Source organism: Athene noctua, chromosome 9, assembly GCF_965140245.1.
Source record: "Athene noctua chromosome 9, bAthNoc1.hap1.1, whole genome shotgun sequence".
Lineage (NCBI taxonomy): Eukaryota > Metazoa > Chordata > Aves > Strigiformes > Strigidae > Athene > Athene noctua.
This window is the reverse complement of record NC_134045.1, coordinates 17,070,350-17,095,517: the sequence shown is the minus strand read 5'-3', so window position 1 is coordinate 17,095,517 and position 25,168 is coordinate 17,070,350. Positions and strand designations below refer to the sequence as shown.

General features: G+C 43.3%; 1 protein-coding gene across 2 annotated transcripts in view; it reads left to right on the top strand.

Annotated features, from left to right (window-relative positions):
- The window catches only part of WTIP (WT1 interacting protein), a 97,371-nt gene that overhangs the window by 31,541 nt on the left and 40,662 nt on the right, over window positions 1–25,168 (top strand). The gene's annotated exons all lie outside the window — the stretch shown is intronic.

The window sequence follows — 25,168 nt, the reverse complement described above, 5'->3', positions numbered from 1 at the left end:
CCAGTTTCAAAAGTTGCTTTTTATTTGCCATCTCTAAGTGTTCAATGGTGTTTTCCTGAGCAACAGCCTAGAAAAGTAGTATTTGGTTGTTTTAAGGGCTGCATTTACAAAATGGCTTCAGCCTGGCCGTTAAAAGCACTGCATACTTTAAATCACTTGTGTTTATGGAACTGTAAATGTGCATTTATCATTTTTACAGAAAAACAATAAAATTTGTGCGGCCCAACCCATATTTTCCCTCACTTTCTATTTGCAAATGCAACTCTAGTCAAGCATGTATATTTGCCATTTCTGTGTATATGTAATGCTCAAAAACTGTTCTCTTATGTTTGAATGTGATGAGAACAAACAGAAACTGCATGTTGAAATACCTCAAGCTATTACAGTATTTTATTTTTGTAGAGGAAACCTTACAGGTAAATCATTGTTTCCTCCTTGCTGTTCTCAGGACTTTTTTAGATTTCTCTTTTAATCTGAATGCGTCTGAAAGTGATATATTCTATATGTGATTTGGGGAAATCATGGCTTTTCCAGGGGAAGCAATACTTGGAAAATTCAAGGCAGCACTTTCAGAAGTGTTTGCCTTAAGTTGAGCATTGTGTTCTTAAGTTGGAAACTTCCTCAGTGTCTTGTCTGTAACTGCTGAGAGCTCACAAATTCCCACGAAGTTCAAGGGAAGTATGAGAGCTCAGTTTTCAGGAGTCAGATAATTTTTCTTGATATACCCACACATTTATTTAGGTCCGTAAATATATAAAAATATTTGCTTGGATGTTGAAGATCTTGTTGCGATACATATACTCAGCAAAAGATACACTCCAAGCAGAATATGCCAAGCGTAAATTGTTTATACAGAGGATTAATTAAGGATTAGAAAAAGAGTAAAAGCTTATTGGCATGGAACCGTATAAGTTGATAATGAAAAGACCATTGTAAAGTTCACTTTTGAAAGGAGAAGTGTTGTCTTTTCTCTTGAGATTTGTCCAGATAAATATTGGTTTAAAGAAACCTACAACCTGAATGTAGAATTTGGTGACCTTTTTAAGTGACTGGACCATTACCAGGTTCTAGAATAAAACCTTCAGGAATTGCTCTTGACTTTGCTTAAGTCTTGACAGTGAGTGAGTAGCTATTTTGTTGGCTCCCAAAGTGAACAGCATCCTGATTAGCAGAGGATTACAAAATATGATATGGGATAATAATCTATCCACTCATCGCCAACATTGACCTTACCTAATTGCATGGGTGAATTCCAGCTTCTCTGGGTCAGACGTGTTGTTTTTAAGTAGTCAGGATGCATGTTTGCTACCACAGGGGTCTGTACACAGGTCACACTGTTCCTCAGAAGAATGTATAAGGGCCAAGGAATGTATTTTAACAGCAAAATACAAACCCAACTTAATTATTCAAAAGCACAACAAGCTTTTCTGACTGTTCTGGTGAGGTGCGTGTGGCCAGTGTACACCTACCATAGGGCGACTTGAGACATGTCTGTTTGGAGGGTAGTTTTGCCCCACCCCACCAGTGCTGGTGGAATTTTGTGATTCACACAGCTTTCCGTGAGTCATGCACACACACAAGGAAACGGTGCTCCAGGTTGTCTTCTGAGCCCCTTGCCATACTGCTTGTGGTGGCCTGGAGAGCCCAGATTTCATACGCCAGGATGCTTCGCAAGTGAGAAGGGACTTGGATTTCCCCTTTGTCTGCAAGCTTTGATACAGCCCCATCAAAAGGGGAATGCAGGGGGACTTTCTTATGTTAGGCACTGAAAAGGTGAATGTGCTGCTAATGTGGCAGTAGTGCCTGAGTGCAGGTAAAAAAAACTTGATCAAACCCTACGTTCAGGGACATGCAGCTGAGTCAAAAGCAGAGCCTTCCCTCTCAGCTCAACGCTGAAATAGTATCAAAATGAGCATAGCTGGAAAAGGGGCTGTTGCATTAACTCCTTGGTTTCCCACTTTATTTAGGGCTGTGTAGTCCTTGGGAAAACCAGTGATTCAGGATAGTTTCTGTATATCCAGACCTTGGGAATGAGGCGTGCAGGTCCCATCTATGGGAATTGCATCCTGGAGTGTGCTGCTGAAAAGTTTTACAGGACCTCTTGTACAAGCAGCTAGACAGAAACTTCTCACAGTACTGTAGTTTATGAACGAGGAGTTTATTTTGCCTTCAGTGTGACATTGGTGGGACCCAGGTGAGAATATTCTGCACTCTAATTTTGATGCCCATCTTTAACAAGATGAGGAAAATCTGGAGAGGGTCTGAAAGGACTTCATAGATGATTAAAGGCTGGAGAAATGCTAATTGTGAGAGCCCAGTGTATTTTGGGTATCAGAAATTACAGGAGGGACACATGGCTGGAGCTTGTAAATACTTTTACCATAAAACTGCTTTAGAAAGTGGTCTCACACATACTGGTTACAAAAACAAGAGAAGTATTTTCTGAAGGCTTAAATTACACAATTCAAATTGGAAATTCAAGACAGTTTTTTTACAATGAAAACGATTAACTGCTGGAATGAAATAGCAAGAGAAGGGGCAAATTCTGTATTCTTATTTGCTTTCAAATTTAGAGCAAATGTCCTTTTGGAAAGCGTTTTAAGTTGAGCCAAGCTTTTAGATTCAATACATAGGTAACTGGGTGATCATTATTGACTTTTGTTAAGCAAACGGTCACAGCACACAGACTACTGCTCCTTCTGAGCCTTTGACAGGATAGTAGAGAAATACATTAGTACTTTCTGCCTAAAACAGTTCCTATGTATACTTAGAAATCTGAGACAGAGTAACAGTGCAAACTTGCCTGCCCTTTTTCCTCTTTTTTTCCCAAATAACAATAATGATCCAGACTTCCCTTCAGCAGTTATCAGTCTTACTTTCAATATAGTGGATCTAGAAATTAAAAGGCAGTAACTGCAGAAGAAAAATTCTGTACCTGAAGACATTTGATGTAGATAAGGGCCCAATATTTAACCAGCTACAATTTAATAAATTTTAAAAATATTTGAAACCCTTGGGAAAAGTTGTGGTTTGGAGACCACTCAGGCTGAAATGTGATAATGAGTGATGGAGCCTCCAAGGGCCTTGTTTCAGCACTCGGTAGTGTGTGTTTTCAGCGCAGCAAAGACCAGTACAGTTACCTAGAGAAGTGGGAAGAGAGACCCTCAGTAGGAAGTTCTGCCTGAGTCAGAGTCCTTTCTTAGACACTTCTTGGGGTTTAGCTTTGGTTTCAGTGCCGTGGTTGAAAAGGGCAGTGCATGGCCACGTGGGCCTGGCTGTGCCTTCAAGGACCATACAGTGCTTGCCTCAGTGCTCTCCTTTTCGACTCCCACCACTGTGTATCACACCATTGCTGGAGGGGTTTTGATGCTTGTAATTAAGAGAAAAACCTAAAATACACTCACAGATGCAGGCACCTCCATCAGGATTCCAGCCTTGCTAGTGTAGAAGTGTTGTGATGATGCAAGGATGGATTCTCAGGGGTATTCTGCAGTGATGGTGGTTAGCTTTTGAGAACGTGAACGCAGAAAGATGAAGAAATATTTCAGAGATACAGTGAATAGACAGGAGACTTCTGTCCCCTTTAGATGTTTTGGTAAAATGCTCAGATGGTAAATTGCCTTATTGTCTTCCTAGGTTCTCGCAAATCTGCAATAAAACTCAGTTACATGTTGATTCAGAGTTGTACAGGATCTCCTCAAAAAAAGAAAATCTCACCAGTGAGCTGAGGTCAGAAGAACGGAAAGGAAAAGCCTGACCTAGCAGGCACATTCTGTGCATTTATCTTTAATGTTAGTTGAGCCTTCCTTCTATAACTGAGCAAGTTCAGCATCTCGGAACTTTGCTGTCAGTTAATTTTTGTTACATTTCTGTGTAAACCCCAGTTGCCTTCTGCAAAAAGCTATGTTCCTCAGGTAGCTTCTTTTTTTTTTTTTAAGAGGTCAGATAATTCTCCTCAGGTAATGTAAAATCCAAAAGTAATCTGGTTTTCCTGGGATCAGGTAGTTCAATGTTGATCTTTATCCACAATCTCTAAGAGAAAACAACTGAAGCTTGTTAGGATAGTTTTAAATGTAGATTCAAATCCTCTCTCAGCCTGAACACCAGTGGAACCTCCTTTGGGCCTTGATTCAGCAAAATGCTTAGACATGTTATTACTCATATGTAAACATGCTTTGCTGAATCTTAAATAACAGAGATTAATGCAGGCAACAACATACACTGTCCCTTCTGTTGAGTGAAAAATTTTAGTTCTGGCAAGAGTTCAACTGCAGATTTTGCTCATGGAAGGGAAGAGCTGGAAAAATCTGCCTGAAAAGCTCGGCATCTAATTGCTCTTGGTAGTATTTCAGAGCATGACAGGTTTTCTTGAAGAATAATTGCAAAATAGTAAATGGCTTGTGTGCTCTAAGTGCAGGTGATCAGTTGCAGGAATGAATGGGCTCTATTTGGTACTCATTACAGAAGATAACTTAGCAGGTGTCTCCAGTTTGCAATCATAATGCTAATCCACACCATTTTTTCAAGCTGAAAATGTTGATCCAGTGGCAATGATTGTAGAAACTACAGTAAGATAAATCTTTACAATGAGGAATATCAGTTACTTGTTACTCTGAGGGTGTAGGAGATGGGCAGGGAATAAGCTTTGCAGAGAAGGGTTTGAAGTCTCTAATCTCAAAGCTGAGACGTATATCACCATAAAAACCAGGAACACATTCTGTTCTCTTATGTGAAGGCAAATGTTTGAGCATGCCGTTCATCTTTAATTTGCACTTTTGCCACTGGTTTTAAGACACAGGAAATCACCACAAGATCAATCAGAAGCCTAAAGCAAACTGTATAATCCCAAAGGTATGCAGCTCATTTCTTACCTGGTAGCTATTGATCAGACTGGAGCTCTCACAGGGGCTTTGTACAGCAGTTTAATTTTAAGGGACAGCTCATAAAGGTATGGCAATTCAGCTGATTACTGGCGCTGCTGCTGTTGCCTCAGCACCAGCCTTTGTCCAGACTTCACAGGCGCATTGCTACAAGCCTCTAAGAGAAGTTTCACAGCGAGGGCTGACAGCACTGCCATTTTAAAAGGCCTGAGTGGGGCAGCTGTAGCACTGTAGGTATTGTTACCCTGAAGGTATAAAGAGCAGTTCTGATTAGCCTGTGCCCTCCAACTGATGTGAAAGGGGAATCAGTTCGTGGTTGTGAACACAACCTGCCTTTTTGCTTGTATTAAGTCTTGAAGACAACAGCTCCCATCTGACTGAGGCTACTCAGAGCTACTGTATGGAGATATCTATTAATAGGAGGTTGCTCATGTCCCAGCTTGTAGAGAGAAGTTCCTTGTGACACTGGAAATTCTTTTGTTTATTTGCTGCCCCGAGTTGAACCTTTGTTTGCTTTTGGTGGTAGTAAGGCACAGAACATCTTAAGGCAGCTGTGTCCCTTCGGTGTGTATTTATCAGCAGTTGGTGAGTTTTTTAAATACCCAATTTCCCAGTGGAAGGTTAATTTTCAATTCATACTTGTTCTGTCCCCACAGCATATTTATAAGTTTGGCATGAGTCACTGCATCCAAATTGCACACCGCCAGTATTTTCTTTGTGGCCTTAAATTAAATTCTCTGTGAGTGTGATTTTCATATAGAATGAAACAAAATTCACTGTCAAATCTACGAGCTCTACACTGTGTGTCCACCAGCATTAGGGTTGGTAATTACAGTGGTACAAACATGTGTGTATTGGTGGCTTTTAAATCTTCAGGGCCTCGTGGCTGACTTTTAGGTGACTCAGTTGCAGGTTCAGTATCTGTTCTTCTGACTGGCACAGCTTTATGCAACTATTCTGAGCACCAACGAAACACAGCAAGAACGCTTAAGGCAGAGGAGCTAATGAGTATTGCTGCGAGGGGTGCATTGCTGTGCAGTGAAAGTCTGCTGGGTAGCTAAAGTCCTTGCACACTGCCGTTTTCTAACCACATACTGTCGGACCGGAGCAGACTGGAATTTTGGGATTTTTGGTCTGTAATCCTGCCAGAGCCATTGGCTAATACCTGGTGCTCAGGGGAAGACAAGCTGGCGGGTGATTCAGTGCTGTGCATGTGGGAACATTCCTCCCCGACCCCCATGGCCTGGAGCATGAGAGCTGGATGCCCTCAACTTGCATAACTGTGATCGTTACTCATCTCCGACTCAGCCCCCATGTTCAGATTGAATTCATGGCCACCTGAATGTTTGGTGGTTTCCAAGTCATAACTGGAGCTGGCAGTAGGTCCTGATGCACTGCGTGTGGAGCGGTTACTTTGAGGTGTGATTCACAGGAAAAGCCACGCACTTTGGAGAGGTGTGAGTTTGGTTAGGAAAAAGGACTGAAGGTTTTGCTGTATGTGCGGTTTGTGAGATAACTTGCAGCGTTGCTGCAGGAGTGCAGAATTTTGCCTGAGTCATTCTGCGTCTCTGGGATAAGTTACAGCCTGTGCTTAGCCCCACGCTTTCCGTTTTAACACCTATCAAGACAGATAGTTTAAAAGCTATTTCAGGTATGTCTGCAACTGCAGTCCCAGACAAACCCATTAATGCAAAACTCACGGAAAGGGAGGTGCTCGCTTTAAAAAGAGGCAGTTGGATGGTGGAGATGACAGCTGGCTTCAGACGGTTCAGGTTCACCTTGCGCAAGACTGAGCCGTGAATGAGTCTCAGCAAAGGAATGTAATCTTGTCTTCTGGTAATTAAAAGTCAAAGTTGGATACTAGCCCATGTAAGAGCCCAAGTACCTTCAGGTACCAATTGGTTGAAAAATGTTTCCTTTATCTTGATCCGTGGTTAGTCTGATAATATTCCAGGCTTTAGAAAAACAAAAAGGGATGGGATGGGAAAAGGGTAATCAGAAATGTTTGAGATGTGGCTGACACAGGAAACTCTCCTTTATTTAGAATGTATTTAGTTTAGTTTTATATTTTAGGAGGTATTTAGTAGTTTCTCTGTATTCCTGTCTGTTGTCCTAGCTAGCTCTGGTCCAGCAGGGCACGGTCTGTGTGCTTGACTTCAGATAAATAGACCAGTCCATTGACTGTGTCCCTTCTACAGATGATACTGTTAGATGTTATGTTGTGCAAGTTTTTCAATTCTGTGACTACTTGTAAGTTAGTTCAACTCTGAAAGAACCTGTTTTTTTAAGGTTGGCTCATCTGATTGGCACAGTCCTTACTTCCATGGGAACATGCCAGATGCTTGAAGATGCATGTGCTTAAAGAGTTTTTTGGTTGGGGGGGTGAGGGGGGGTGTGTCTCGAAACCAGAGTATTGTTCTTCACTGAGGGCTGCTTTAGCAGCTAGCATTGGTAGATCCAGAGGCTGACCCCCAGGGAAAGGTGGTGTTGATAGGTAACTAGCCACCAGAGAAATGAAAAACATTTCCATTCCTTATTCCTGATTATCAGAGTGCATGCGATCAATAGTTGACTGCTAGTTTGTCTCCTTGTTTCCTTGAAAGGTAGTAAGTGCATTTCTGCTATTAATTATTCCAGTATGAAATGCATGGCTTTTGATGGTTATTTTAATTGGTGGGGGTTGCTTGGCAACTAATGATGGAAACTACTTTCTGTGTTGATTGACTGACCATAGATGTATTCCTCCCACAATATTTTGTATTCATAATGTGGAACCAATCACTGACAGCAGCTGTGATCCTTTCAGGGGTTGGAAAACACATAAAGTAAAAAAAAAATAAAAATACTCTAATTAACAAGATTTCTCCCTCTGTTTTTTATTTCTCTGTAAAAACCACAGAGAGCCTAATCAATTCCTCACATGGTTTTGTGTGTTTGGAATGCCACCTATTGTTTAGTGTAACAAGATTTGCTAAAATTTCCGTTTCCTTATCAGCATCTATTACCTGCAGGTCTCAACTGTTAGTCTGAAACCCACATCTCTTGGGCATGTTTTTTGTCTTTCCCTTCTCCTCTTTTTTTTTCTCCTTTTTCTTGCCTTCCCTTCCATCTATTTAAAATGTTTTTTTGGAACACACTCAGTTTCTCCAAAAGAAGATTCCCTTGGGCTGCTGTTGAGTTCATCTCTCAAAGGGGAAGAAATACAGATAATCCAGAACAGAACACAGGCAAGTCACTGACATTATCAACAGATGTTTCTGTTTCCTATTTCCAGGTTCTGTAATTTTTAAGTATTACCTAAAAACAAAGGGAAAAGCAGGTGGAAGGAAAAAAAGTGAAGAATTAAATGAATGAAAGGAAATATACACAGTTGGTTTCCTGTAATTTCAATGATCGAAGTTTCTGCTGTATGTTGTCCCTATATATTTTTCAAAGTGTCTAGTCAGTGCTTTAGTGATGTCCTTGATCTTTTACTCATCTGAAAACTAGACCCCAGAATGCCATAGCCCTCTGAAATAATTTCTAATTTAATTTAGATCAGCATCACTTCTTCAACAATAAATCAATTCTATCTCCATATGTGCCAGTTAATCAGTTTTGTCCTTCACTTCAGCACTCAATCAGTTCTTCCTCTCACAACCAACCAATTGTTTCTTTTCCAGTGCCTGTCATGATAAATTTGGTCCTCACACACAAACCTGTCCATGTACACAAGCATGTCCATGCTCTCATGTGTTTAGCTTCCCCTCTAAACATGTGTCACCTGGATACTCTTCTATCATTTGACTGAATCTCCATCTTTCCTTTGTCCTACCCTTTGGATGTTTGAATCTCATCATTACTGCTCTGGACCAACCCAAAGTGTGGTCTCTGGGCCACCATTACCTGATTTTTTTTTTCTTGGTGTGCTGGGAGGATTGAACTTAAGTTTTCGTCTCCGTATCCTCTGTGAAGAAGAAAAGGTCTGCTTTCCATCTATCTTGATTTTTTTTCTTCTTCCTTCTTTCTGCCTGCATTTGCTCTGGCATGTGCCTGATCTACTACTGAAGAATTCAGACTTTATCGCTATTTCTGTGGGGGCATCTTTTGTTCTTCATTTCAAATGAGCACAATGGATTTCTTTAATAAAGATCTTAACTGCATGTCAGCACCTTTTTCCCCAGAAAATAGCAAGTTTGCCCCTTTGCCCTTGGCACTGTTTGAAATCTTACTGTACCCTGGTCATTTCCCATTTTGACTTGTTATGCATATCTTGGGCTTTTTCTGGATCCCTGAGTTCCCAGGGTCTAAAGACTCTAGACTGTTGGCAGCTTATCATCCCCTTACCAAGGAGCAAAGACTATACCACTTTGCAGCCATGGAAACTTCAGTCTGTCCCCCCTCAGTAGCAAAGTTCCTCTTCCAAACTTCCCAGTACTTTTGCAACTGAATAGTTTTCTGTTCTTATTCCTGTTACCCATTTTCCTGCTGTCTCTAATCTTTGACTTCTTGCTGTCCCTCCCCCTGGTGATGCTCTGCAGCACAGTGGTAGGACCTCTCCTCTCCCCTTTTGCCAAGCCACACATCCACCTCTCACTCCTGTCAGCAGGTCCTGCCTCATGAGGACAAGAGCTCTTGGTAAGAGAACACGGTGTGAAGTGGAAATCTGTTCTTGTTGCTTGGGTTATCTTCATCCTCATGTGCTGTCTAACAGAAGGACTTTCTTGCTTTGCACCTCATCCATGCCTACTATCCAAGCAGGTTACTAACTCGCACTTAATAGTAATTCTTGTTTACTGCTTATTTCAAGGAAAAGATGTCTGTGTGGCCTGAAAACTCATTGGTGTTCCACACCGGAAAGCAGCCTAGACTTTATCCGACAAATTTATTTTACATATCAAAGGTTTCCACTGCTACTCTTCACCTTAAGGATGCTTTTACTTGGGGGTCTCGAAAAGCTGATTCCTTTAAGAATCTTGCCATGTACAAAACAAAATAAAAGATTGGGTTTTGGTAAAGTTTGTCTTCACATTCATAAAACAAACAGTGGCAGCAAACTTTAGCATTTGGTCTTTTCAGGCTTTCTTCTCGCAGAGGGTATTGGCAAACAATGGAGAAAAAATTCTTAGCTGAGAGGATTGATAGGGTGGTGGTCACGAAGAGGTAAATCAGCACTGTGAATCAGAGGATGGGGTTTTACTCCACTTGCTCCAGGCTTCTATGTCATCTTGGGCAGATCACTTAGCCTGTCTGGCTTTACCCATGTGGAGTTAATTCTTCTCACCAATCTCACATGGGTGTTACTGTGATGATTTCACTAATATTTTGAAATTATTTGGAGATCCTGAGGTTGAAGTACTGGAGAAGTGAGAATTTTTATTAAATAATTATAGTTACATCACAAATAGATGCATTTGCTGGAGGAAACACTTGTAGTGTCTGGCAGCCAAGCCATACAGCTGCTGCAGCATGCTACTGAAAATAATTACTTGCTCAAATAATGCATATTTACAGTTTATGGAGGACCATTTTGAGGATTATATATCATTAAATACATGAACTAATTTTTAAAAAGACTACTTTCCCAGCAACACTCCCCAGAGCCCTTAGTGCCTGGGCCACGTGAATAACGTTCCCATTCCTCTGTCCAAGCCCAACGTTGTGTTTTTAATTTATTTTAAGTATCTAAGGAATGCTGTCTCCAGTATTCAGAGGACTCAAAATCGGATGTGAGACACAAATGCACCAGAGAAACTTATCAGAGAAACAGACTTGGCCTAAAGCCTACATAAACAACTATATTTTTTTTCTCATTTAAATGACAGGACTCGGGAGGATTAGCCAATTATAGCTGCAGTGGGCTGTTCTTGGGCACCAAGGAAAGTGCTTTGGTGACCCCTGGTATTTGACATGAGCTTGAATGTTTTGCTTGCTTATAAACTTACTGTTATAGATAGAATGACCAGCTTGGTTCTGGCAAATTTGACTTTTACAGGTCACTTTCTAGAGTCACTTACCAGCAGTGGATGTTTTCTCCTATCCTTGGGCTTCTCAAGCAATTTTAGCTTGATTTTAACTGAGGTAGGGAAGAGCTTTTCTTCCTAACCACTCTTCTCTGCCTTTCTCCCTCAAAACACAGCACAGGAAGAAATTCACTAAATTTGATCTTAGCCAGAAAGTGTTTTTTCCCTTTCCAATAAATATCTCATTTCCTGAAAATCCTTTGACCAGAATTTCTACTGGGGCTTTTTAGATTTATCATCACTCATGGCAAATCCAGTTTCAGTTAGTGTCAACATATTCTTGACTTCACAGAGAGTGGCATGAGCTCTTAGCTGGGCAGCAGGAGCCTGCTCCCATCACACCAACATTTAGTGTTTGCCCTGGGGGAGCCTGTTCCCTGTACTTGTATAAAAAACAGGTAATTTTGCCATATAGCTTTGATTACTAACACCATGCCAGAAATAGCAAGGAATTATTTTATGGGTTTACTGAGAAACTACTAGTATTTTACCAGCATGAAACCTCCACTCAGCTGACACAAATAAAATTAGGAAAGTCTCGTGCTTGCAAACTCGATCCCACACTCCTGAATTAGGTACAGTAAATACTTTCTAAAAACAAACCTGAAGCAAAACCCCACCATGGCCTCCCTGATGGCCAAGGTCCAGTCTGTATTCAGTACTCCTCCATTTATCGGATTATTGACTCCACTTGGCGGTTCACAGGACCAGTATCTGATGGAGTGCAGGCAGTGTGCTTTGGCAGCCAGCAGAGATAATGTGATATGCTGTAGTGTCACTGCCTGTCTGGAAATAGGTGCTGGGCTGGCACCTGATACGTAGGCACTCTGTGCTGTCCCTTAAACAGTCGCCTTCTCTTGATGATCCACCCTCTCATGAGAGCTCTCCTGGCTCAACATTCATATAAATTAAAGAGAATTATTTTCTTCAAGTGGTGAACAAAGCAGGAATGTGGTAACTTTGGGTGTAGTCCTGTGTTCTTTGCCTGCCCTGAGTGTCTCAGCAGGCTCAGGGTATGCAAGAAGTGGGGAGGGACTCCTCGGGGAATGGCATTGAGTGTTTTCTGGGCGCTTGGTGTTCTCTCTCTCGTCTTCTCGTGAATGTTTAGTACTTGAGGAACAAGTCTGTGTCCTGTGGTCCTGGGACAGAATGACCTACCACCATTTTGGGGTCATGGGGGTTCACCATTTCACCCACAGTGCTGCTGTTCCTGGGTGATGAAAGGAGCACCCTGCAAACTGAAATGGCAAAGAGTGTTCTGGTCTTGGTGCCGTGTCCCACAGAGCTGAGTGACAGGTAAAGATGTGGCTCAGTATGTTTGCATTTAAGTTCTAGTTTGTTCTTGCTGTGACTAAAGAGATGTGTAAGCCTACTGGAGGCAGTAAGCCTTGCTTACACTCACAAAGTTCTGCCGAGTGGTCCTGCAGACACTCCTGCCACTTCGTGCCATTTGGGAGCAGTGCTTCGGGACGGGGCAGTGGGGGAGGAGACTGCTGACATCTGTGGCCTCTGAGATGGGGTTCAATCCCCATGGTAAACTCAGTTGTTTTTGAGGTTACTGGGGGGCCTTGCAAAGTCATTCCCAAAGCCCCCTGTGAGTGCTTGCTGCCTTGTGCTGTTAGGGGCAGGCTTGCAAAACCAGGTTTCAAATGCCACAGATACCCTCCCTTTGCCTGTTCATCCTATGGAGTGCAGGTGGCACAGAGGTGTCGGGCGCTAGGCGAGGGCTTCCCTTGCTGCTTTGTGCACTGTCCTGTTCCTTTCTGTCTTCACCAGCTCCCTTTACCGATGTGAAAAAAACCCTGTTTTCCTTCCCTTTCCTGTTCAGGGCCCCACGTAACCTCGTCCTCACCTCCGTATCTGCTGTTACTGCTTCTCCCCCCGTGACTCAGCTGGTCAGTCCTGAGCACTGCCATGCCCTGCCTGCTCTGCAGCCCAGTCTTGGTGCAGGCAGGCAGCCTGCCTGTGGCAGGGAAGGGGCTCCTGCCTCCCGTCTGCCCAGCTGCCCTGCCTTCCACTGGCAGAGACTGCTTCCAGCAGCAGTCCCAGCTCTGGATGCCTCCTAGGCTTGCTTCTTTCCCCCAGCCCCCAAGCTGATTTTTCTTGCCTAAAAGCATCAAGCCTTGACTCTTTGTTTGCTATGCTCCTGTGAACTTGCACTATTTGTGGAATAGTAGTAGTAAAAGTGAGTGATGAGCTAGGCAACAAATAGGCAAAGAAGTGGAGGAAAGAAACTTTGAAAGTATCTTCTGTAAGAAGAAATAAAACCAGCAGTGGCTGCTGGCTTCTGGCAGTATGGCTGACTTGACTGGTGTAGGTGCCAGTGTAAATGCAGAATACAGCCATTAATACATGCCAGTTCTTTTTAATTGTACCTGTGCAGAGTGGAAGGCGTCTGATTATTTAAAATATTAAATGCATATTTGAAAGCAGGAATGGATTTAGCAATCATTTTGGATTACTGACATGTGTGTCTCAATGGTTGTCTATCGATGTGTTTTGAAACACAAGTGTAGTATGTCCTAACATTAAATTGGATATAGTCATTAGAACCTCAATCACTTAACTCAGCTGGCTGCTTGGGTACTCTATGCTGTCACACTTCCAGCTGCATTCCCTGCAAAAATTTTCCTGGAAATAATGCAAATAATTTACTTGAGTGCGTCAGTGGATTACTGACCTTGGGAACCACAGCACTGTAAAATTCAGACCTATGGAAACAATTTGCTGAATCATTATTAACAGTCCAGTGGTCTCTAGAGCAGTCTCCAAACTGGGGTGCATGCACCCCAGAGAGTGTTCAAGACCATCCATCACAGGGTGCAGGAAGAAAATACTTCAGTAGTTGATGTATATAATTTATAAATAAGTAAATATACATGTATTGGCGGTGCATGCTTAAACGTGTTTTACTGATAGGGCAGCATGATCAAAAAAAGTTTGGAGACCACTGTCGGACAGGAAGAAAGCCTAAAGAATACATAGCCATCAGGATTTGTTTTGCTGTTTCCACAAGTTACTTAACAAAGGAGAATGCATATGCTTAGGGAAATGAAGGTGGAAATCACTTAAACTCTTAAGGCGGCACTTAGATGAGAGCTAGAGATCATGTTTTCTAAGCCTGGTTTTTGAACAGATGTTGTTTTTTATTACCCTGGTGAAATTACAGTAGCAAATCATCCCTGTTGTTACAACTGTTCTTTTTCAGGCCATGCTGCATGAGGTTGGTTCAAGTAAAGTGGCTAGAGGCTAACATCTCGGAAGTAGTTTAGATGATGGTGGTGGAGATAATTTGATGTTCACACAGAGATGGCGCAGCACGGATACTGGCAGATGCAGACATACAGTACCTGCACATTGAAATCTCAGGGAAGTTCCAGTTCAGCAAAGGGGAAAGTCGTCCTTTATCAGTGGAGTTCTGCAGCTGATGCTGTGCAGTTTTGAATTATTAACATCGGGGTTTACAGCAGCCAATGCATTTGCAGTTTGTGGTTTGCTGTATAGCTGCTTTTTTATACTTGCTCTATAGCTTTTCCACCTAGCCCAAATGTTGGGCTAGTGAACAGGATATGCAAAACCAAGAAAAATGGGGAAAATCAAAAGGAGGAGTAACCAAGTTTGATATGAGCATGGCTGAAGGCAGAAATTTTCATTGTCTTAGTCACCACTGGCTGTAGTGGTGAGCTGATGTCTCATGCTGGGTAGGGAAGGGAGGAAGGAAGTGGATTTAGTGGAAAATTGATTGCATCTACTTGGGCTCTTTCCAGCTGAATCCTGAGTTAAGTACATTCATCCTGAACTAATCGTTGGGGAGAATTGGCTGAAATCTCACATACTTCTTAAAAGGAAAGTTAAGCATTAAAGGAACAATATCCTTATTGTACCTGAGTGCCAAAAGAAGCGAGTGTACTATCAGGAGTCTTACCTATTCAGTGCTGTCTTGGAATCTGCTTGTGGTTTTAGTTCTGATGTGACCTGGTGTAGGAAGCTGTGGTCAGTCCACCACAGAATGTCAAGGACAGGCCGTTCTGGAGGGCTCATTTCTGTTTGTATTTCAGATTGGCTGAGAAAGCCCCAGTTCATTGCAGTAATTCAGTACAACTATAATCTTCAGTTTTATCTTATTACAGGAAAGTACACTGGAATACTCTCTAAAACACATATCTAAGGTCCTAGCAAGGTTTTGTTCAAAGTTAATCAGAATAAATCTGAAGTAACGTTATTAACATCAGTATAACAGTGTGAGCAAGAAGAGAAATGTGTGTCTCTGTTGCAGTTCTTTCAAACTTACTGCTAAATAAACTAAAACCAAAGATTGTGCTTCAAAACTGGCATAATGTTTAAATACTTGTCCATCCTGAGAATGTTTAGATTTTTTTTCACTGTGTACTAACCTTTCTAAGCTTTCTTAGCACTTCTGGTCCTGAGGACCACTCCCTGACACGTTTTTCCATTATCACATGAAGAAAAAAGTTGTATCTGTTGCTCCAGATGCCATCTCTAGGCACTGTGAATCTCAACAATCTCACTTTATTGTGCAGATTTATCTCAAGGGAGTGAGAACTGAGCACTGTGAGTTTGAGTTCACAAGCACGTGGGTGCCATTGGTGTTGGCTGCTGAACACCTTCTGGATGCGACTCAAATCAAGCATTGCTGGTGTGTTTAGGTTCAGCAGCAGCACCCTTTGATGCTGCTCACACTGAGGTGCTGACACATATGATGCTACTGGGAGGAAAAAAGTAAGCTGTTCCTGTGCAAATCCATTCTTGTTTTTCTGAGACAAGGCAGAAGATAGTTTAGGGAAATTGCTCATCTCCCTTGAGGCTCTCTTGCAGGTTGCCACAGGATTGGGCGGTGCCGCTCCTTGTGTTCAACATACTTTAATGTGTAAAGTGTTAGGAGGGAAGGTGATGTGGCAGCTCACCGTGCAGAGATTCAGCAATCTGACTTGCTATTCCAGCTCTTGATCAGATTTCTGATCATCTGCTTCAGAGCCAGGCTAAGCTGTGATTTTCAGTTGAGGCTGAACTTGAATGAAGAAGAGAATAACAACTTGCAAGAAAGAACCTTGTAACAATGGTGAGGGCTCTGCAGTGCCCTCAGTTCAACAAGTTTACCTAACTTTTACAAGTTAATTTTGGTGGGTTCTTGCTGTGCTCTGAATGTCCAGATGGCGGTAGGGACTGAACTTTTTTTTCCCCACTCTTTTTTTTTCCTTTAGTCTTACTGGAATACAGTGGCTGCTTCTTTTGGATATATTCCCATAGAAATTATCTCTTGTTGTGTATTACAGCAGTTCACTTCTTATGAATGCTGGTCATTAAACTTCAGGCAGTGCAGAACTCGGTGGCTTGGTTGTGTCTCCTGCAGGGAGCTCACACACACAGTATGAACTTTTTTGAGTCAGGAACTATCAGTTCCACTTATATGTGTCCACTTTCGTGTCATACAAAAAGGATCTAAGCAGAGTCTCAAAAAGCTGCTAGATAAAAATATGAGTTGTGCCTGTGATCTGCATCCTGTTCATTTCCAGGTGTAGTTGAAGACTGGGGTTTCAGGCTTTGACTTACAAAGCTTTTCTCTAGTCTGGTGGTGATGACTATAGAGGCTGCTTTGTTCTTTAGGATGCAACAGAAGCTTGAGATCAGCAGAGATTTAAAACAAACAAAAGGGAACACTTCATACAATGCATAATGAAATTGTGGAACTCACTGCCATAGGGATAGCATGGAGGCCAAAAGTATAAATGATCTCATAGAGGAATTAGACAAATTAAAGAAGGATTGGTCCAGTGAGGCTATTAAACATAATAGTTATGATGCAACCTGTGGTGCAGGAAGGCCCTAAGTGCTGGCTGCTGGAAGCTGAGAGGTTATTCTTGGGAACACATCAGCCTGTGTGAGCCCTGTTTCTAATACTCTTTCCTGTTGAGCTTCCACTCTTGGCCAGAGCTGGAGACAGAGCTAGATGGATCCTTTTTGCTGCCATTGTGGTGGTTCTTACTAGAGCTTGAATGAAAAACACCCACCACGTTGCATGGGTAGCAACCAGCAAGGCTGCTCTGGAAGGTTGGTCCTGCAGTCAGGAAGGCTTGGCCTGGAATAGGCTGCAGTTTGGTGACAGATTTATTTTGCCATAGAATGGGCTGGCACTCAGACCCTGGGATAGTGTGATAAGACAAGTGCTTTTTAAGTTCTGGCTTACAAGCAGCAGCTGGAAAAATGGAATTCTTTGCTGATAACAAGCAGGGTCTGTGATGGAACAATGAAAACTTCCCACAGTGGAAAGCTATAGCCCCTTCCCTCCCAGCTTGCTGAGGGGTGAGGAGGCCTCTCATGGTTTTTACCTAGTGGTCTGTGTTGCTTTGTCCTCGTTCTTCACTTTTTTCTTTTTTTTTTTTCCCCATTTGTAAACGGGGGGGGGGGGGGGGGATCTTAACTGAAGTAAATTTGGAGCTCTGTTTTGCATTTCCCTATCCGCTTGCTAGCTTATTAAGAAATATTTTTAAGATACATGTTAATATATAGGCCCAAAATAGCTATTAGATCAATGTAGGCTGCTGTATTTCTGTTTTAAAATATGTGTTTGGCTTATGTTTTTACAAACTTCTTTTCAACATAAGTACTTCTGTTGGAGCTCCATGGAAATAATGTATGCCTTAACCCTGAAATTGATGGGTGGTATGGGATAGAATAAATACATAAGTGGGAGAGAAAGGAAACATCTGCTAATTTTAACTTCTGAAAATTATATGGAAGCTTGAAAGTATCTGCTAAATTTATAATATGGTCTGCACAGAAACACTTTGCCCAAGTACCAGAGGTCAGAGATCTTCTTGTCCCTGCAGCATATTAAGAAACCTTTTGGTTAAATAACCTGACTGAAGAGTAGGAGAGAGAAAGGAAGAGAGAATTCTACACTAGAGTAAACATGGCACAGAGATTATAGATACTCTGCCAAGAAAGGTGGGGGTTTCCAGCAAGGTAACAAAAGATATTAGCTATCTACCTACATAATCCTGCTGGAGATTGACAGTTTAAGTCATGCAGCTAGGTTGGGGCAGAAACCCTCCGCATCCTCTCTGCCCAGTCCTGGGCTTGCTGGCTTTGGTGGTAGCAAGTGCTGCAGAGTGGGCAGAGCAAGACACATTCCTTGCCTCAGTGCAGAAATGCAAGGGGTTTTGGCACCAAAGGTGTGCTTTCTGGATAGAAAGATGTTTCCTTCAGTGCGATAGCTGACACAAGGCAAAATCCTAGGGAAGATAATGAAGTTTTTCATTTTGACATCATGGCAGGTTAAGGTAAACTGCAGAGGAGAGTCTAGAGTTTACCCTGGGCTACAAACATGTCAGAATGATAAACTGCCTTATTTTCATCTGGATTTTACCACACGTTAGTGAGCACATAGCAAAGACAGACTTTCTTCTGGCAAAGATAGTACCTTGGGGCAGGTCTACAGCTTGTATAAATTGTGACGAACTCAGTGATGCTGCCACGATTTACACCAGGTCCAAATTCAGTTTGGCGTAGTTGTGGTGGGAGGTGTGTGGTATTAGCACGTCCGTGTGGCAGGAGCTGGCACGCTGCTCTGTGCTGGAGAGGTGGCGCAGAGCAGAGCCTGGATAACAGCCCAGAAATGGCAATGATAATTGTATTATACAAGAGTGTACTTTTGTGTGAGTCCAAGTAAGAGCTGGGCAACGGTAATGTGGAGGAAAAATAGTTAACTGCCATCTGCCTCTCCAGGACAGATCAACTTGAGATAGAGAATGAATACTGACTCTGTAGCCACAGTTAATTTGCACTGAGAAGCTCATTTTTAGTGTACAAATATGAATTAGTATTGGAACTTAAGCTATGGAAGAATTTTCAATTAAGATTTAAAAGATAATTTATTTTAAATGATAATTTAAATTATAATTTTTAACCATTTAATGCTTTCTCTGCATCGATATTTTTAAAAAATAGATCTAATCTCTTTAAAGTGTTCATTCATATCTTTCTATGTCTGCCTACCTGATGATAATATTTGATTAGAATTTGTTCACAGACTCTGAATACTCTTTCCTGAAAGAATCTATGTAAAGGGAGAAAACAATACACATCCTGTACTCCACCTTCATAGGCCTCTAGCATACGATGCCACCTTTTGTTTGCAAGAGTTTAAATTTCAAATAAAATCCCAGCATTCTTTTGAAAAAAAGGAAAGGGCCTCTCCCCTGCTTAGATTGTCAAATCCCAGACTAGCCCGGAATTGAATAGGCCAAGTCAGTGACCTCAGGCAGAAAGAATGTTGGTTATTTACGTAGGGCTTCTGCTATTTTAGCAGCAAACCTTTTCTTCTGAAAGGACAATGTATACTGTTTTGTGTTTATGGCCAAGTAAAAAGCTTGTACATTTGAGATTTGCATCGTAATAGCCTCGTAACTCAATATACAGCATCCTCAAAAATAGCAGTGCACGGCCCTGTTTTGTCTTCGCTGGTGCAGGCCTTTTAGAGGCTTTTACAAAAGTTGCCTGAAAAACTGTCCTAAAGATTCAGCTGCTTATATGTTTGCTTTGGTGCTTTTTTTTTCCCCGGAGTTTTGCCTTTTTTCCAAAACTAAAATTACACGTGGTCTCTTCATGAGCTATCAGGCCAGTGCTCAAAATATTTTGATGCATCTCAAGCTAAGCTGTGCCTGCAGCTTGAAACCAGGGAAATGTGAGAGAGTGTGTGTGTGTGATTCACACACCGAGCATTTTTCCTGAAATAATGGCAGATCTTTACAGGCATTCTGGCCTGGTGGATGAGCCTGCAATTCCAAATGGTTTTTAAAGTGTGCCTTTCTCAATAGATCGTAACCATGAGGAGCTATTGTGTGAGTAAAGCACACATTTAGGATCCAATCCTGCATTTCTTAAAGTCAATGGGAGTCTGAGCGTGAAAGGAATGCAGGATTGGGTCCTGAAACAGGGGAGCAAAATTGTGTGCCAGATTGCTTTGAAAAGAAGAATACAGCACATCCACAGTAGCCACTTTTTAGTGTTTCAGATTTCAAACGGCTGGAGTCTGTGAAAAGTGGCTTCTGCCAACATGCAGTATCTTCTATTCAAAGGAATTTGGCATTGATTTTCCCCCCCCCCCCAATCTTAAAAACCCTGAAAGCCCTAGAAATTCACCCCTCCTTTCACAAAGCCTGAGCAATTGAGCATTGTGAGGAGGGGACGGGGCAGTGGCGGTGGGGGATGGAAGTTTCTCCAGGCCCAGGGGCTGGGGCCGGGGCGCAGCCCTCCTCCTCCTCCTCCCAGCCCCTTCCGACTGCGAAGACCCTGCACTGCCCTGGCACCCGTGCCAAAGGCTGCGGCTGGAACGCAGGACCCCATCATGAAGAGGTTGTGCTCATGTTGCTTGGTGGCCTTGTGTGAGTCCCCGGTAGGAGATGGAGGAGAAAAATTTTATTAATGCTTATTCAGGGGCTAAAGCAGCTTCAGTGCTCCCCGTTTTCAAGTGGGTGGAGTGATAGAAACCCCATGTAAAGAAAATCTCTGTGCAGATAGGCAGTCATAAGCCAGGGGGAGGGATGGATGGAGAACCGTGGGCTCCAACTCACATGTGAGTAAAGGAGAAATGGTAACAAATAAAGAAATAGCATTGGAAGCTTTTGTTTTCTTTTGTTGTATCTTTAATTTCTGGATAGTCGAACCTCCTATACCAAGTGAAAGAAAACAGATCTCCTGGGTGAAATTCTGCATCAGTTTTTATCTTGAGATGACTGGGTAGAGGAGGTAGCAGAGGTGGATTGCTATTAATTAGTATTTTAAATTATTTATTCCATGTTTGTAAAACTTGGTATTTCTCTTGAAGTTTCAGTTCCTGGAATCATCTGGCAACTTAGTTTTGCTTCCACCTTTCAGAAACAGTAGCTGGCCAACCTGGGGGTTTGCAGAGAACAGATTGGATTCTGGATGTTTCATTCACCCTTCAGCTTTTGTATTATTTTGGTCCTGGTTTCAGTCATTAAAACGTGTACTTAGCACACAGGTGCTCTTCAGAGAGCAAGTCTTACCTTGCACAAGAAAAGCTGCAGCGTCTGTGACGGCATTCAGTTGAAGGCTGTGGACAGTGGTCCTCATCGTGATACCCTGTGCTGTCGTGACAGTGTCCGCAGGCCATACAGGAGATCACTTGGGCACTGGCTGCCCCTGCACCGGCTTCGCAGTGGGTCCCGTCACAGCCCATGGGTGGCACCTGGAGTATCAAAGTGTGTTGGAGTGCTGTCTGCATTTGGGAGTGTGAGCAGTCCATGGATGGCCACTGCAGACTGGCTCTGAATCAGAGCAGCCCCAGACCTATGCCAGGGGCTTTTGTAAAACAAAATTTCCAGTTTTGGCCTGGTAAAGTCTATGTTTCCACTGAGCAGTGATGGTGACTGTGGCCGCAGGTGGGCAGCAGGCATGCAGATACATTTGCTCAGCCCAGGCCACCTTGTGTCTGGTTTTGCTTGTACAGGGCTTTGGAGCAACGCATGGGAATTTTCCTTCCCTATTATGGTAGCTGGGAAATATTTGAGCAAATGCTGCATATTAGTCCAGGGTGTATGTTTACATGTCGCTTTAGCCTGAATGCTTTGTGAGACTGTCACTTAAGGTGCTAGCATGAGACTGGAAACCATGCTGGTGTCCCATCAGTCACTGCAGAGATGGTGGCTGAAGTAGTTCGCACGTAATTAGGTCTATGTTTAACATTGCTAACTGAAACACACACGCAGAGTTCTTCGGTAAGTCAGGCGTGAAGAAACGGGCAGCCATGCTCAGAAAGCTCTGCGAGTTGTGGACCAAAGTTTCCAGCCTGCAGAGATTCTCACCGAGTGTCCTGTTCAGCCTTAGAACTGACAATTCATAAAATAAGAAGGGGAAGAAATCCCAGTGAGAGAAGTGATGTGATACACTTTTTTCCCCCATGAAGAGCTATTTGTGTTGCTGCTGTGAGACAAGTCAGGAGCCTGTGGGTGCCACTTCAGCAGCAGGAGCAGGGTGGCAGTGCTGGGGCTCAAGCAAGCCCCCTGTGCTGCAGGCGGGCAGCCCCAGCTGTCCGCCCTGGGCCTGCCGCAGCCTGCACCTTCTCCTGCCTGCGGGGGGGCCCGGGGGGGCCGTGCCCCCATGGGAGAAGCAGCAGCAGAGCTGAGTCTGTGCTTATGTGTGGTCAGACCTACCCAGGCACGTCCCCAGCCAACAGGAATGGCAGGTGCTTGAATAATATTCCGTGGCAATAGCTCAGGCTGTTCAGGCTTTTAATTAGCTCTGCTCTAACAAATCCCTTATCTTTAGCAGTGATATCTGCAGCTGAACTCTTCAATTGGACTCCATATTGAAAGGCTTTAAGTACATTTCCTGACTAAAATACAATCTTGTTCCATACAGTTGTAATGTTAGAAATAACAAGGACGTTATTAGTCATCTTGCATGTTGTTCCCTCTTAACGCTAAAAAATTCCTCTGTGACGTTACTAGTAGAGGCACTTATATCACAAGAGAGATCGTGATGGTGAGGAGGTACGCTGGTATATTTTTTTCAGCACGCTGGTAGTCTCAGGGATGCACCAGGCATTATCTGGGAGGCAAGGCTGGGGCTGCAGCATTCCCATTATGTCAGAGGGGAGCTGTTTGTTTTTAAGTAGCGTCAGGCACTGAGACAGTGCAGGCTTCTCACATGAACTTGCTTACACTACAATACTAGTAAATCATGATTATTACCCAACAGTTGCATGTTTTTAATCATCAAAGTGCTTAAAATATTATAATAATGCTTGGCACTTTTCAACTTCAAAGCATGCTGCAAACAGTAATTAGGTCTAATAACCATGCTGTGACAGTGAGACATTGTTATCTCTTGTTTTACAAAGGCGAGGGGGGGTGTTAGCCCCCGACGTGGTTGCATCATCCCATGTGAGACTGGAGATCTACCACTGAAGGCTGCGTCTTGATAAACTCACCTCCCTATAGGCAAATACCCCACTGCCAGCAGCTGCAGGGCGGGCTTTGAAGATGCTTCCCGGGCTGGTGGGGAGGGGGCAGGACATTTTCAGTGCTCTTTCCGAGCACCTCCTCAAGACCGTAAAACCCGGTCTGATTCACATTTTGTTCCATGAGGGCCTGGAGCCGCCTTTGAAACAGCTCTGGAAAAAGTTTTACCCCATCTTAGCTTCCTGGCTGGTGTGTTTTCACCACCCAGTGAAGTGTTGTGGAGGCTGGAGAGAATAGTTGTGGACAGCCTGTGACAACTGTGGTCATTTTTCCTTTTGCAAGCCGAATCTTTGAGTCCTTTGCTAAAGCAACAGCTCTCCTGTTCCTTCCTTTTAGTTTGCGCACCTGAGATAAAAGTTGTGCAGGAGGTAATTGCTAGACACATTTCAATACTAGAGACTCATAAACCAGTTAAATGTGAAAACTGATGTTAAAAACCTAGAGCTGATCCTGATTTTTTTAAGTTCCAAAAGCCTGCATTCTTTTGGATATTTGTCATGTTGGTTGCAAACACCAGTTGTGATTGTTCCTTGGGACAGTCATTTCTAGCTTGCAGTTTACTAACTACCAGATCATTTACATGAGTCTTTGCGCTCTTTGCTGGACCATTTGTGAGGTCTCTGCCTCCCACCTGAGGTGGTGGAACCCCCTTATCCTGGTGTTCGCTTACCCCTCAATGTGAATGTCAGTCAAGAAATCTAAAAGTTACTTGGAACAAGCATTTGTTGTCACCGTGAGTGCATAAGCTTCATTTTCTAAGGTAAAACAAGGCTAAAGAGCACTCGGGGCAGAAAGGGCTTCCCTGTAAAAGCTAGCGTTACATGCCTGCATGGCTTCTGCCCTGTCCCATGGTCCCCCCGCACATTCCTGGCTGACCTGCAGCTCTTCGGTCGGGTGTGAAAGGGAGCCTCTTCCTCACTACTGTTGAAAACTGGTCTGACAGGACAGGCATGCCAAGGTGGGCATCCATCAGGAGGAGGAAAGCAGCACAGTGTTTATGAAACCCCGTACCTGTGAACTCTGCACTAGGCTGCTAATTATACCTGCTCATTATTACTATAATGAGCCATCAGCAAGTTGCATCAAGTTTTGTCAGAAACTCTTGACTTTTTTGTTTCAATATTATGAAAGCAAATCGTAACCCAGGCTTGGCTATGCTCAGTCACCCAAAGGAAAGCCAAGCAGCAGGTCCTGTGTACCGGTGGACAGGGTGGTATTACCTTGTCTACTGGCCAGGCCCTTGGCTGGCTAAAGCAACATTATTTTTTTTAAACTTGTTGTCTCTGCCTGATTGACAGTAGTAGGTTACGGCTACACAGAACAGGCTGGTGCTGTGCAAGCCCCCGAGTTACTCCAGGACCTTGAGAGGCGAAACCACGTTGTCCAGTACACGGAGCTGGGGGCAGGTACCCTGACCTGGAGGCGTCACAGCCAGCCTGCGGCTCGGCTCTCCGCGGCTGGGAGGGACCAGCGCTGCATCGCCCTGGCTTTGGGTCCCACGGCTGCACCTGCCAGCACTCTTGATTGCGGTTTTCACATGGTGCTCAGGCACTCACATTGTTTGGTGTTTGACCATTTTCAATGCTGTTATTTAGCAAACTCTTCTGGAGGGCAAATGGAACTTACGTTCTTGCCTTTATTTCTAAAATGCAGTATGTAGAACCCAATATAGTGCAGCCATGGCTGTTTGTGTGATAACTTGCTGTTTCTTGCTTATGAGATAATTATTATATGAGCCGTGAATGAAATTCTTCTAAGGTAAAAGGCCTGTCAATCATTAATTATTGCTAATAATAGTAATTATGTGAGCAAGCTGCTTGCCTGCTTTATGAGTTTAGGCAAGTCAGATTGTTTTTTTCATTTGTAAAATGGGGAAAATGGTTTTTTTCCTTAGTTTTGAAAGGTGTTGCTCTGTGAGTGCTGTGTAAAAGAGATGTTTTTACCATGTCAGCTGTACGGAAGGGGAGGTCGGCTCTCTGTGTTTGGCAGGCAGGGGGCCTTGAGGAGCAGCGGGGTGTGAGCAGGGGCTCACAAGTTACGCAGTGGCTGAGATAGAGGTTCACAGCTTTGCTGCGCTGGGGTGAGATGAGGTTGTTTCATGTCGCAGGGCAATCGGCTGCCAAACACATCTGATAACATAAATGTCTTTGAGAGACAGTCCAAAACATTGGGGTTTGCCTTGTTTGCCTTGGGTCGCAGGCTTCCCACTCCTCCTCAGCCTGGGAAAGCTCTGACCCCACTGGCTTCTCCCAGTGATGCTGTGCAAAGGGAACAACAGGAG